This window comes from Vidua macroura, chromosome 1 (genome assembly GCF_024509145.1).
Source record: "Vidua macroura isolate BioBank_ID:100142 chromosome 1, ASM2450914v1, whole genome shotgun sequence".
NCBI classification, from domain to species: Eukaryota; Metazoa; Chordata; class Aves; order Passeriformes; family Viduidae; genus Vidua; species Vidua macroura.
Genome location: NC_071571.1, coordinates 44,614,690 through 44,630,177, shown reverse-complemented (window position 1 = coordinate 44,630,177; position 15,488 = coordinate 44,614,690). Strand labels below are relative to the sequence as shown.

At 40.1% G+C, this 15,488-nt stretch overlaps 1 long non-coding RNA gene across 1 annotated transcript; it reads left to right on the top strand.

Moving 5' to 3' along the window:
* The first annotated feature begins 12,248 nt into the window (after window positions 1-12,248).
* Window positions 12,249-15,166, top strand: LOC128812848 (uncharacterized). Its single transcript, XR_008438850.1, has 2 exons — window positions 12,249-12,919; window positions 14,290-15,166. It is a non-coding gene; the product is annotated as an uncharacterized LOC128812848 (long non-coding RNA).
* Window positions 15,167-15,488: the final 322 nt, after the last annotated feature.

Here is a 15,488-nt window from a genome sequence, read left to right as displayed (position 1 = left end):
CACCTTCATCTTAACACCACTACCTCACTCAACTGGTCTGACATACTCAAATTCAGAAGGATCATTCTCTACCCTAATTTAGCATTAAATCCAGTAAACTTCACTTCAGATTTGAAGAAAGGCTTTTACTTCCTAAAGCTTGTCTGCTTTTTTCTCCCCAGGCATGTCAGTACCAATATCTTTTCACAGAAGGTACTGTCTCCTTTATTAATTCTTGGCATTAAAAAGTGACACTCGAAAATCAGGACCTCAGAGTGAGACAAGGCAGTGCATTTGCTCATACATATAATTAACATGCTGTATAACTTGATATGTCTATACCTCTTGATCCTCTGCTCACTTTGGAATTAGCAAATTGATGGCCAGTGTCATGAGCACAATGAGGTCTGTGAGCTGCTGCATTAGACAATAGACTGCATCACCTACCTTACATTTGGGCTCACTTGCAGCTCATGAAAGGGAAAGGGATGCTCTCAGAGGCTTGTGTGGAGGTGCTACTTCAGATCAGATCTCAGTTCAGGATGCATCAGAAATTAAAAATAATGTTATAAGAAAATAACTCAAAATTAGGTACTGTTCCGATAAGCTCAACAGAGTAGTACCCAGACAGTTGCATTATGAATAATGCAGGTCAAGCAACAAGGGGAAATTACCTGTATTTAATAGATTTAATTTGTGATTACACAATACTGATAGCCCTAATTGAATAACTTATTCAATACATATTCCTAGTATTTCATCAGATGTATTCTCTCAGGAACACTAGCAGTATAGCGCTTATATACTAAATCCAGAAAAGCTATTTACAGTATGTATTTCTGGTCATGGCAGTCATATTTGCTGAATAGTGTAACTCTAATACAACATAATAATATAACTATTCCAAGCAGGAAAAAGCAATCTGGCTGGAAAAATATCATCACCTTTATTTAGAGGCACAGTAACATGCAGACTTGTCATTAATATCATCAACAGGAACTTGGCTGAGAAGTCAGATTTAAATCACAGTTTTTAAGGCTCCCCCCACCCCCCCTTGGCACTCTGCAATTTCAAGACTGCTCCACAGAAGCATGATGTAATGCAGTGCAAGCTACAAAGCAAGATCCAGGATTATTTTCTTATTTTGAAAGAAATAAGAAACTTATTTGTCTTTTATTTAAAATAACTATATGAGACCTGCCCATGAGAGGTGTTACAGTGATCAGCATGGCAGTAGCCAGTAGTTTGTGTTAGGAGGTGGGATTTACAAAGCTGAGCTAGAAATTCTCTGCCTGCTGAGGATGCAGGTGTCAGGACGTTTCTCATATGAATATAGTGCATAAATACGGCCACACAAACATATCAGAAAATAAGGAGGAGGAGGTGTGGCATATGATGTGACATCTGCTTTTTACATTGCCCCCACTCAAGATCAGAGTGCTCTCCCAGGGAGTGAAGGAAGGTGGGTTTCCATCCTGCCTTGGCCACAGAAGTTTTGGCTGCACACACTCCTACCCAAAGAAATGCCCAGCCTACCTGGCTATAGGTACTGAGCTGGAACTGGGCAAAACAGGGACAAAATTGAAGGGGTGACAGTGTCAGGCTGTAGATGAGAGGAGAGCTGGGGAGTTTTCTTTCTGTAGACTGTCAATCTTATAGTAAGTGAAGCTATAATGAACTCCCTAAAAATCTTATGCATTACATCACTCTGAAAGGAACTTGTACCTTCCTCATCTCAAGTTTTTGATTTTCTTCTGGAAAAGACCCACAACCCAATCCCCTGCCAAATCTCCAAAAAGTGTTGCTTTTCCTTTGAGCCTTTCAGCACTGCACTCACTTTTTATTGTTCCAATGCAGCATCTTTATCTTCCCATATGAGGGATTATCAGGCACTATCTTCCCTCCTCCCTTGTGTTTTGCACCCTTCTCCTGGCTGGCAGTGATATATTCTTGGCCTCACACTCTCTGGCAATTGACCTGTGAGTTCCTCCTTTTCTGTTATGAATTGTCTCATGTCTGTTCTGCCTTCTGTTCTCTATCACAAATGCTGCCTTCTGTTCTCAGTCACAGTTGGGGTCTTTTGTTTAGTTTTGTTTGGTGTTTTGGTTTGGTTTTCTTTTTTTTTTTTTTTTTTATATATATTTTTTTTAAATTTTTAGTTCCTTATCCCTGTGTCTGCTTAGTGTTGTTTCTGTGTTGTTTTTATGCTACAGAAAAATGAAACAAAAAAAATACTAAAAAAAATCCAAACCAATCAAAAAACCCCAAGTAAGCTCCCATGACAATCTGTACTTGCACTGCCTTCCTTTCACTGAGCTTCAATATATAGACACCCTGATATGACTTTTTTATTTCAACTGACTGCACACTCGCCTGACTCCACACTTCTTGTCTGACATGCCCCTCCTTGCGTACAGATCCTACAGGCTCCGTAACATCAAACATAAATTATCAGAGAGGAAGTGGTTTTGCATCAATATGTACTGTTCCCTTTTCTACTCTTTAGTATAGGGCAAAAAAACCCCACCTCCTGAAGCAGAGCATCCTGCTGGTGTTGGTTGCCAGACTGGGAAAGTACTCATTTTCATTATTTATCTTCTGCAATTTGAAAAGGAGCACTGTTACTGTTGACTGAGACTATTCTGTGGTTTGTGGAGGTTTGATTGTGTTAGAACCAGCCCTGCTTGTAGCTCAAAGCTGTGCGGCAAAAACTGCTTGATATAAGTGAAAAAACCAAACCCTTCTCCCCAGACTGGTACATTTTTTCCTGTTAAAGCTCAGAAGAGCTCTGCTAGTCATGGCACCACCTCACAAAATAAGGTGGTATTCCTAATGAAAAACCTGACTGCTTAACTGGGATAAACAGATGTTTGCAACCCAGTACAAATATTTTAAATTCCCTGGTGACAAGTTAACCCTGCCTGGATGCCAGGTGTCCACCAAGTTGTTCTATCACTCCTCTTAGCTAGACAGGAGAAAGAAAATATAATGAAAGGCAAACCAGACACAAGCTGGGGAAATAGGTTTTATTTATTAGCAATCAAGTCAGAGTAGGATTATGAGAAATAAACACAAACCTTAAAAATGCCTTCCCCTTTCTCCTCTTCCTCCTCTTCTTCCCAGGCTGAACTCCACCCCCAATTTTCTTTCCTTCCTCCCCTACAGAGGTGCAGCAGGATGAGAACTGGGGGTTACCATCAGTTCCTCACACACTGTCTCTGCCACTCCTTCCTCCTCGCACTCTTCCTCAGCTCCAGAGTGGGGCTCTCCCATGGGAGACAGTCCTCCACAAACTTCTCCAGCATGGGTCCCCCATGGGATCACAAGTCCTGCCAGCAAAACTGCTCCAGTGCAGGCTTCCTACAGGACATCTTCCTACCCCATCATGGGTCTCTCCATGAGCTGCAGGTGAATCCCTGCCCCGCTGTGGACCTCCACAGGCTGCAGGGGACAGCCTGACGTACCATGGTCTGTACCATGGTCTGCAGGGCAACCTCTTCTTCTTCCCCTCCTCCACTGGCCTTGGTGTCTGCAGAGTTGTTCTCTCATACATTCTCACTCCACTCTTCTCTGGCTACAGTTGCCATTGCCCTGCTTTTTCCCTTTCTATTAATATCGCAGAATCACAGAATATTCTGAGTTGGAAGGGACCCACAAGGATCATTGAATCCAGCTCTTATGTGAATGACCCATAGAGGCATCAAACACAAAAAAATATGTTCTCCCAGAGGCCCTGCCACTATCCTTGGTGGTTTCAGCCCTAATCAGCACTGAGTCTTGGAGCTGGCTGGCATTTGCTCTGTCAGACACAGGGGAAGATTCCAGCAGCTTCTCGCTGAAGCCACTCCTGTATCCTCTCACACCACTACCAAAGTCTTGCCATGCCAACCCCAAAGGGCATGGACTTGCATCTTTCCAAAAACGTGTGAATTGTAACACCCATCTCTCACAATGGGAACCATTTCCCCAGGCTGAAAGTTCTTTTAAGAAAAAGAGATAAAGAATGTCAGTATTAAAATAAGTATTAAACAGTTCTACCTCATTCACTCTGCATGCAGTTTTCCCTCATTTAGAGTCACTGCAGAAGGAACAACTGGATAGTGACTCATTTGCAGGGGAAATTGTGGTTAGTTTATTTGACATTATATTCAGAAAAAAGATTAGTGAGTCAATCAAATAAATTATTTTCATTTGCTCCTTTGATCTCTTCCTAACTTTCCTCTCTCTCAAGGACCTGATTGCTACAAATACTTTAAATGGTATGGATGTTTTTCTAATGGCAGCACAGCATGGACTTTGCCATTTGCTGATCCATGCATTGGATCCATAGCAGAACATCACGCATAGAGGAAAACAGCAGCAAGTAATAAAAGGTGAGTTTAACTGTCTTCACTCTTCCTACTGATTAGGTTTTTTTTTTTTCTCTTCCTCTGTTTCATTCCTTCTTAATTTATTTTTATGTCAATGTAGTGTGTTGATAAAGAAGCCCTTCACAGCCAAAATGAATCCAAAGATGAATTGAACTTCATCACCAAACATGGGCTTTTCTACAGTCCCTCAGTTTTTCATCCTAAAGAGGTTAGGACTGCCTGGCTCTTATTCTCTGTTACATCTCCAAAAGCCCACAACATCATTTTTTACCTTTCCTTTGTGCTACTTCTTTCTCCCTCTATCACACTTCAGGTATCTTTCTTGCTCCCTACACTCTTGGTAGACTGAAAGCACATTCTGGAGCCTTTATTAGACAAAAGCTTTGTGAGATGACTGCATACCATAAAGAGCAGGGAAAGGTACTGGGCCTGTATTTAGTACCTCAGGTGGACCAAGAGGTGACCAAGGGAGATTTACAGAAGGAGATGGTCATTATCTGCCACACTGACCCTTAAAGAAAATGAAGAAAACATATTTTCTAGATCCTGAAGTCTATTGTCCGAGATAAGAGAGGAACTATCCAGGGTGATAGATGGAGCAGAATGGTGAATGTCCTCCAGGAGACCTGGGGGTTCCATAATGACCTCATAGTCTGGAGAGAGCAGGCTGTGTGCGTACTTGCTGTGCCAATCAGGATGGCTGTTAATAAAGAAACCCATCCTCCTTTCACTGGCAATGACATTGAAATAAATTCCTGCTTCCTCACATGCTCTGCTATTTTCACAATTTTGGAAGAAATATGTTGTAAAAACTCATTTATCAGTGTACATGAAATTCACATGAAAAATACACTTCTGCATTGCTGGGATATAGAAATAGTGTCAGGGATCTCTGTTTCAGATTTTTACCTTGCACTGGAGTCTGAATGCTGCCATAGCACTTTTGATGTCTGCATTAATCAGGACTATAAGACCAAAAGAGAATTATGAATTTCTATGAGAAAATTCCATTTCTGCCGCAACTTGTTAGCACCTGCGGTACAGCAGTGTTGCTGCATTTCAAGGGGTGAATTTATACAGGCACTCTACTGTGTACTGGTGGGCTTGTTTTCTAAGCTCTGTAAAAAGCAAGTGCTGCATATTAACAAATTTACCTTCCTTCACCTCACTACCTTTCTGATCTCATATCCCTACTTTTGGGGAAAGCACAGGAGAGCTTCCTTCTTTCCAACCACAGCAAAGTTTGTGGCAATATCTGGGTCTTGCTCAGAGGCAGATGGCAACTAATGCCTGGCTGGAAGGTAGCCAGAGAATGGAGGCTGCTGGTGGCATGACCAGAACCATGTTTGTGCTGGCAGCAGTCATGGTGTCATTTGCTGGTGCCTACAGTTTCTGGCTGATTCCCAATACAATTGTGGCAACACTTGGATCCCCTGTGTGAGCTGAGCCTGTTTTAGCAGGCAATTGTTTAGGTCAGTTGAAGTAGGCACAGCCATTCCCTTCTTTCTTTACCCTGGGCTGTTTGGTTCTTCCCCAAAATGTTGCTGAAGTCTCTCTGTGCCAGATAGGTTTATAAATTCTCCTTTCATTGTGACTTTTAAACATATAGCAATAGTGGGGAATTTTGATCATGTAGTTTGAATTTTGTATCTTGTATTACCATGATTTCATCAGGTGGGTCATATAGCTGAAATGGCCATAGGCTGCACCTGAATGTCTGAGTGTCCCAATGCTGGTATATTTCTGCTCCTTCTTGCAGAATATGGAAGCTTTCCTTCGTTCTGATTCTGGTGGGGACTGAGCCCTACAGTACTTGAAGTGTGGTGCTAAGGGTTTCCTCTTATTAACTAGACCACAAACCATCTGTCAGGCCTTTTCAATCGCTAATTTAAAGGACAGATGGATCACCATGAAAATAGTTCCAGCTAATTGAACTTGTCAAATACAACTGTCTAAACCCTATCAGACCTTGATGGAAAATATGCTCTATTTTTTCAATTCCCGAAAAAATAGTCTTTGGAATAGCTAGGATGTTTAAAAACAAATTAAAGCAATCCCATGTGAAATTGCAGAATGCAAGATTGTTCCTTAAATTTTTGGGTAGAACTATTTTGCTGGCCTTGGAGCCTTAAAGCCTGTTAAAAAGGGTCTTTTCTGAATCTTAGTTGGTGATGCCTTGCTCATGTCCTGGCATCTAGGAAGTGATGGTTCTCTTATATCCAAATGAGATATTTCCTGAAGTTAAAGCACACCATGAAGGAAATGACAATTAGGTATTGAATCCCACAACAGCAATAGCTGCATGTAACAGTTAGTCATGCTCTTGCTGTGAAAATTGTTTACTTATTAATTTTTAAAATATTAGTCTTCCCACAACTGTGTAAATATTTATCAAGATTTCATTTCCTGTAAATTGCTTGATGTAGGACAACAGTGATTTATACATGTGTAGGTCTGCATATATAATTTTCTGTGAGTGACTTCATGGCTACTGAATCAAAAGTGTTATGGGGATCAATTACTCATGAGAGTATATGTACTTCAAATGCTGCACTCTTAAATAGATCACTTCCTACTTTTTCATCTTTGACCACTAATTGAAGAGGGCAGTTCTGAGTTAAATAACTGCAGGGCAAGAATTATTTATAACAGATTGTACACATAGGACTTTAGTACATTTTTTAATGCTGTGGACAAGAACATTAAACCCTAGAGGAGATGGCTGCGTCTGTAATTGCAGCTTGAAGTGCACTTGCTGTAACAGGTGACACCACGTATCACAAATATCAAATGTGTAATATTCTTTTTGTACTTGGCAGAGAGTAATGAAATCTTTGAAAATGCTGCGAGGCACATCCATGCAGAAATACATTTGCCCTGGAACTGCAAGTCTGTAGAGCTTTCCTGCGCACGTCTCGTGTGAGTGAGGTCCTTCTGTTACGAAAAGCGAGTCCTGGTGTCTGTGCGTAAGTACAGGCACGTGTCTGTGTGCATGTGCTGGAGGAAAACGTCAGCTCAGACTTTTTCTTACTTTTTGCATTGACTGAGATAACTCCTGTGATCTCCTGCTGTTTCCTGTTAGTAGTCTGTCAGAAAAAAGATATTTATTCAACGCCAAATATAATTTAGTTTTTAAGTCTTAAGGATGTGTTTCTATTTAAATTTAAGGAGGGGTTTTATCATCTAGCAGTGCTAGAATTTTAACTTGTGTAAATTAGCTTAGAGCTGTGTAATAGATTCTCATCTCTTTTGTGTATGGATGCAATGAGGGAAAGCTACCATTACACCATATAAAAAGAGAGAGGGCAAGAGAGGGGAAGAGAGAAGTGAGAAATAGGAAGTTTTTTTCCTAAGAGGCAAAACTTAATTTCTCCAGTGTTCAAGATTTTGGGGAATAAGGAAATATTTGCATAATACTGACTACCTGATTGAAAAAAATATAGTTGAGGGAGCTCATCCTCATTAGGTAGCTGGCTGAAAAGAACAGAGGCACAGCATTTGGAGCTGAAGGGAAGTTTCCCTTCAGATTAGTCAGGGTGGAAACAAAGCTCATTCTCCATCAGTTGTGAAGCTTTTTAGAATCCCTCTCATACTGAATAACCTGTTACTCAGAAACCAGAAACTGTCAAGTTTTGTTACAGGATGCAGCAGCAGGCACCACCAATCCGCTTCTCTGGAGTTCAGTATTCCCATCACATATCAGAAAACAAATTTTCGGGTGTATCTAAACAAATGTAGGTGTTTTCGAAGAGTTATACAAAAATCAGTTTAATGTTGCTTCATCCAAAAACTAGGCACTTGTGATGAATTCTGTTTTGATATTTTATAGAGAGATGAGAAAAGTTTTTATGATATGTTGTTTGGAACAGCCAATCAGTAGTAACCAAAACCTACTGTAAGGAGGCATCAACTGAAATAAATTTCCTATTAAAGCTTTAAAACCCAGTGAGATTCAACACCCTTGTATGTTTCACTACATCATCGCTAAAAGGTAAAAAAATGATGTTTTCCAAAGCAAAAAGTTTTCATCTTGAAAAGTAGGGTACCTCAAAAAGTGTCTAGAACTTGAAATTAGCAAAATTGAAATTTTTATCTATTTCCCTATACTGTAATTTTCTTTGGGTTTTAAGTTCATTAGAAACTTTTAAGTGTTTAAGTTTCACCTGATTTTTGTCAAGAACATTTTTGTTCATTTTTGTTCACCTAGAAGCTTGTGGTTTTATTCACCTAGAAGCCCATTTCTATCATGGGCTTACCTCTTCCCCAGTTGCTGTAATGATTGCAGACAATGAATTCATCTGCTCAAGTGAAGCTCAGGACTTGCTTCATCAACTGGAAATTGATGACTTGAGGAAGCTCTCCTAATACTTTTTATACATCTATCTTCCCTTCCAGTGGATTAGAGAAAAGTGAGGAAGGCTCCATTATAGCTAAAACCAATGTGTATCCTAAACATTAAAGAAAAGGGGAAAGATTCAGAGTTGTTGGGCTGGTTTCACTCTTAGCTTGCCCCTTTAGCTCTGCCAATGGTCATGTCCTCTGAGTAGCAGGTGGCACTGGTAATATGTGATCTACATAGGCTTTCCTGTAAACTGGACCCAGCAGAGCAATAGCTACATTTCTGACATTTAGCCTTGATTTGTCCCACATTTGTTCCCAGTTAATAATTTCATAAATAATTGCAAGGGGATGGTATTTAGCCTTGAGTTAATTTTAGGAGAAGTAGCCTCCCTGTGATGATGTGGCCAGTATTTGTACCCTTGGTTCGAAGCAATTGTATTGTTACCATGTCCTGATGAGCCTTTCCTGTTGCCACTGTAGCCTTGAAAGCTGGAAATTGCAAGTGCTGCAGGTGGTGAGCAGCAGGGTTTGATTAATCCAGATTCCATTTTTGCATTTTTGAAAAAGAATGGAGGAAAAGGAATGCTTTGCAGCTGAGTGTCAAACCTAGCCAGAAATGCTAGTAGTTATTGGGGGTGGTGATATGGGTCACACAGTAATATTTTGAGCCAGGAATATAAAGTGAGACCATATCAGAAAATTGGCAGAGAGCATTGCTTTCACTTGTGGTTATGTAATAGCTCAGTGAGAAGGTCGGACTGTAAGACAAGTACCTTTTCTTCCATTGTTACATTAAAAATGTGATTTTCACCAAAGCTAGGCTGAGCTACAGGCTGGTAACATGAGACAGAGGAATGGCATGAATTTGGTACACAGATCTGTATCAGAGATCACGCAGTCTTCATGCAATCAGGAAAACACTCCACTGCTGTCCATAAAGTACAGCCTTGTAGCAAAAATAATAATAATAATACCCAGAAATTAGGATGATTTTCATAAATAACAGTGGCAGTTTCATCACTTTCCTGGTTCCCATTTGCTACAGATTCACTGGTGTTTGGGTTTTTTGTTTGTATTTTGGGCTACCTCAGTTTAATCACATTCTTCTAGATCTTTCTCTATTGTCAGTACTGTAGCATCATACTTCTTTCCCATGCTCATGAAAAATTAGGAGGCTTTTTGATGCCATGTGGCATCATGCTAAGCATATAAAGTGCAGGGAGAAGAAGGAAAGGGTCACGTTTGGAATGATGACTTTTGTCTTCCCAAGTAACCCTTACTTTTGAGGGAGCCCTGCTTTCTTGGAGGTGGCTGAATACCATTGCCTGCCATGGAAAGTGGTGAATGAATTTCTTTTTCTACTTTTCTTGTGTGTGCAGCTATTACTCTACCTGTTAAACTGACTTTAATTCAACCCAAAAGTTTTTTTACTCTTCTGATGACCACCCCCATCCCAGCAGGGGTGTGGTATTTAGCTGCCAGCTGGGGTTAAACCACAACAGCTCTTCTTGGTGTCAAGTGTGGGGCTCACAGGGTTCAAGATAATGACAGACTGGATTGGCATATGCTAGATTTAATTCATAGCTGTTATTACTGTGTAGCTATTAATCTGCAGGCTCTGTGCTTGCCATGGCACTTGCTTGCCATACTGCTACCATCTGCATTGACTGGGGCATGGAATGGCATTGGCTGAGTGCAGTTATTCCCTGTAGGGACTGTGTTCAGTTACTTAGCTGCCCATCAGCTAAGTCAAGCATCACCTTGTGTACTTGTGTGTAATCACAGCACAGAGCTGCACCCAGCTTGTGTCTCTTTAACAGCAGGATTTTTAAGCAGCTTATTTTCATGCTGTTGATAGCTCCTTCTACTGTTAATTGGATTTAGAGGCACATACTTTGCTTGGATCTGTACTGCAAGAAGGGGAATGAAGAAGCTTTTAATAGGCACTGCTATGCTTACTGTGTAGTGTATTTTATACACTTGCAATCCCTTCCTCTTATTCTTCAGCATGGGTCTAGTATTAAAGCAGCTGCTTATGTAGGACAGGAATGGTGCAGAGCAGTCACTGGCAAACAGAACATTCAAGCTCACATTGCTGTGCATGTGCTCAGAGGGATCCTGTCATGCTTCTGCAGAGTAACATAACGTCAGTGTTTCTAGATGTTTGCATGTAGATCTCTCAGCAACCCTGATGTTCCTCTAACAGGATTCACTTGCTGCCTTTTTCTCTCCTCAGATGTGGCACTTCCTCAAGTCCTTAAAATCAAAACCAGTGTCACCTCTGTGGGGACAGCAAGCACACACCCACATCCATGAGTGCTCTCCACCTTCCTGTGGCTGGGCCAGTAGGACATGGTGCCTATTCATCCCGACGGATACCTGCTCTGCATCTCCATCACTGCCACAGTGCATCCCTTCCTCGGTCATTTGTTAAGTCTGAGCTCCTCCCTTTCCATCTCCTCATTTTTACCTGTCAGTGTTTAGTGGCTTGCAGTGAGTCCTGGGAGTTAGGGTGAAATCACACAAATTGTTACTGGCAGAAAGGAAAAGATAAGTAGGCTAAGGAGTGTGGGGAGTAATCTCTTAGAGTTATAAGTGAGAGAGGAGGATAAATCAAACCTTGGACAGTAGGTGTCAGGGAGCAAACTAGGATTCTTAATTCCTACACATGGGCACGCATCAAATTGGAGTCCTGCCCATCTTCACTTGCGGCTTTCCCACTGAATCTGGAAGGAGGGCAGGAATCAGTGAAAGGTGAATGCTCTTGGCAAACTACTGTATTAAAAGTGAATACCTCCACTCCCCTGTCTTACAGAAACTGGTGTAAACCTGGAAGAGTACTAGGAAAGCTCCCATTCAGTGGAATTTTCCACTTGGCTAATATACATATGTATGCTGTGTGCTGCTGGGATGCTGGCAGAGTGGATGTGGGGACTACAGAATGAGTGGCTTCTTTGGTGCTTCAAATACAGGAAAAATATAAGTGGATAATGATAAGAAATGGCTTATAAAAGCCAGCTCTTGAAAGTGCTGTAAAATAGCAGTTATTCAGGAAGTGAATGGCAGGGTTTCACGAAAGACTACTTATCAGAGACACCACACATCAAGCTGAAATGGTGATTTTTGTATTTCTATTTATTTCAAGGTTTGCATTCATTAGGATTGATAAAAGGTTAATAATAAGTCCCAACACTTCTGACAGGGCTAGCAAAGAGTGACACTTGCACCTTTCCATTTTCTCTGTGCTGAATCCCTGCAGATCTGTAACCTAGGGGAAGAGAAGGCCCCTGTAGCTATCTGCATATATTGGAACACAATGTGCACTGTGGAAGGGGCTGATCCCAGGTTCCCCGCTAACCTAGCTGAACTGTGTCATTTGGAATGCTGAGCTCCTAGAGAAGAAAAAACAAAACAAAACAAAACAAAAACACCAAAAAAACAAACAAAAACCAAAACAAACACAAACAAACAAACAAACAAAAACAAAAAAACACAAACAAAAAAACCCAACCAAAAAAAAAAAAAAAAACACAAACCAAACCAGGCCAGTGTGGCTTCTTTTTACTGTTTTCGGTTTTGGTTGTGTTTTATCAATCAGAACTGGCTTTGGGTTCCTGCCATGATGGAGGTAAAAAGAGCTGTGAAACCCAGGTAGTCAAGCATCTCCTTGATGCAGATGGACACCAGATGGGGTAAGATAGTACAACCCCTGTCCTTGATTTTTGCCTGAATAAAATTGCTTCCTGATTACATGCTGGCTCTGATAATCACCATTTACATTTTTTCTTAGGCATTGTATGGCAAACCTGAACATAAATTTCAGTGAGAAAATAGGCATATCTTGGAATACTGCAGAAGCTATATTGTTTTTCCAGGCTCAGGGTTTTCAGAATAAGAAGATAAATTGGAACGAATGAAGACATTATTTTTATAAACTTATGGTGCATGTACATCTTTGTACTTTTTTTCCCAGGTCCATGCAAGGTTCTCCACATATTTGTTGTATCATTAGGGCCCCACATACAGGACCTCATTTGTGAAATGATGCAACTGCTTTCTTGAATCTAAAATTTGGCACAGGAAGATAATTTAAAACTTGAGTTTCTGAAGAGGAGCCTCTAAAGCTACCTTGCACACAGGAAAGAAAGATGACAAAAGAGAGCTCAACCCTCCTATCCCCTACTGATGTCAACGTCATCTCTGAAGAAAGTTTCACCTTCCTTCCAAAGGTCAGATTAACTAGGAAAAGTGAACTTTTAGTTTCTTGAAGGAAGTTTCTGAGCAGGGCACTTCAAATAGTGTATTTTTCTGCTCAGTCTGTGTCTCTGAGCACCAGCAGCCCTTCCACTTTGCTCTAGATAAAAAAGCATGTTGTGCTTCTTCCTGTTGCAGTTATCAGCAGTATAATGCTTACTATGAGTTTGTTCCTTGACACATTGTAAACAACAACTCTCTGCTGTGGAGACCAGTTTTGAATACTGAGTTTTGTATTTACAAAGATTTTTTTTTTTTTAATGAGGTCAACTTACAGATTATGAAATATCAGAAGGAAAATAAAGAAATTTTATTCTTTTATTTGTATTCTACTTTCCCATTATTAATTTTTTGTAGGAAAAAAAAGGGGGAAGTGAAAATGGAAAAGTAAGAGCATGTCCTTTTCCTGATCTCAGGGGCCGTGATTATTTTTGATGTGAAAACTGATATGTTCATACAAATCTCAGATGCCAAAGTAGGGCTTTCAGTAATATGTGTAATTACTATCTACACATATTTTTGTGAAATTTCTATGCAATCTACATAGGAATCTCAAAATAAAATAGATATAAATTTTGTTATGCATCTATCTATCTGTCTCATAAGACAGACTGTGAAAATATTATTAATTGTCAATGCTTGTTATTTATGCAGTGCTTAGAAATGTTAAAAAACCCAAACCCAAAACTCCACAGATATTGTTCTGGTCTACCAGAATCAGTTGCTGATGCAGGACTCCCTACATTTAATTACTTTGAAGAGGTTCTTAAACCATTTCTTTCAGCAGTTCTTTAATTAATCTCTTTCTTTGTATAATGAATGACAATAGAGCCTTCATCCCCCCTGCAAAGGGCCTGTAATTCTAATGCCCCTTTCAAGATTTATAGCTTGCGTAGATAATACGTGTTAGACAAGGATAATACATAATAGTATGGAAATGCAAGTAATACTGCAGGTATTTTAAGAGCACAGATGAACCAAACGCAGATTAATGGGATTTGACAACATGACAAAAATGCCACTGCACAAGGACATCCATCACTAGAATCTTAGTTCTGTATTACTGTGATGGGAACAATCAGTGGACTAAAATACCCCTTTGATGAGTGTAATTTGGCAACAATTTGCAAATATGATAATGTGCCTTGTTAATTCAAGGGCATTCAACATAGCTATCTTGACATTTTCATTGCAGGAGCTGTCAAGAATAATCTGGAAGAGTAAAAGAGTCTTATTGGAAAGTGCCTCCTTACCTTCAGTAATCTAATAATCTATAGTGGTAAGATCAAGTAATTTTTACTGATATAGCCTTTAATCCTCTATCAATAACTACTTTTAATTACAGATGAGCTGCTGAAATGTATAGAGATCTTTCTGGAGTTAAAATGAACAGCTTTAACTCTGCTCTGAAGAGTCCACTATTGCCAAAGAGACAGCAGTTCCCTTTCTCTATCACCACCTCCCTGGAAATCAACTGGCTGCAAAAACAAAAGGGGCTGAGCCCATGACACATCGTGCCAAAGATCTGGTTGTGTCATAGCTCATATCCGTGACAAACCGAGCCAAGATTACTGAAGAAGACTTTTTGTGACTTTTTCTAATCTACATCTACTTGACTTTGACTTTCCATGTTTCTAACTAGCTAGCTACACTAACAGCTGTGGATATATCTTCTAGATAATTGTGAATATCTCTGTGGGCCATGACTTTTTAAAATACCAATGAGTCTGACACTAGGTACCTTCCCCAGGGAGAAGAGAACACCTTGCCTAGGAGCCATGAAGGCCTGCTCAGAGCAGGGCGATCCCTGTACTGAGCAGCATGGTCCAGGCTGTAACATGCATACTGATCACTTGTTTTGGGTAGATTAATTTGTAATTAAAAGTACAAAACATTATTAAAGCCAAATTCCATAGCCCACCACCCACCCTGAAAAGTTGCAGTTCGCTCTTGATTTCATATAACAAATTTTGCTGAGTTACCTGAAGACCTCACAACTCCACTTTCCGATGGCTTCAGAGGGTTTGTTTGGTAATGGCGCAGTGATAGCTTTACTGATTCTGCAGGGTAGTACTGCAAGACTCCAACTCTTTATAAAAAAACAAGTAAATCAAAACTCAGTGTACTTCATGTCAAAGGAAGACTGTATTTTACTCCTTTCTCTATGTGTAGGACTCTCCAGAAGTCTAAAATAAAGATGCATATAATGACCTTGCAAATAAGATCAGTGTAATTCAGAGAATGAAATTAATTCTTCAAGCCCTGGCTTTGTTTGTCACTTACCATCACTGTAGTTTCTTTTCATCCTTAATTTTTGCTCCTCTCCAATATTTCCTATAAAGAGTTTTATTTAGAGGAAGAAATAAAAAGAGGGGTTTATGCATCCATTATTTAATGATGGACTTCTATCCTGGGGGAAAATAGGCAAAAAGGATTCTGATGGCAGAGTGAAGTGAATTAAAGACCAAAAGATTTCCTAAATTTGGCTGAGAGTTTATTACTTAATTTGCATAACTCTGGTTTTAATGTCAGTGACTTCTTTCC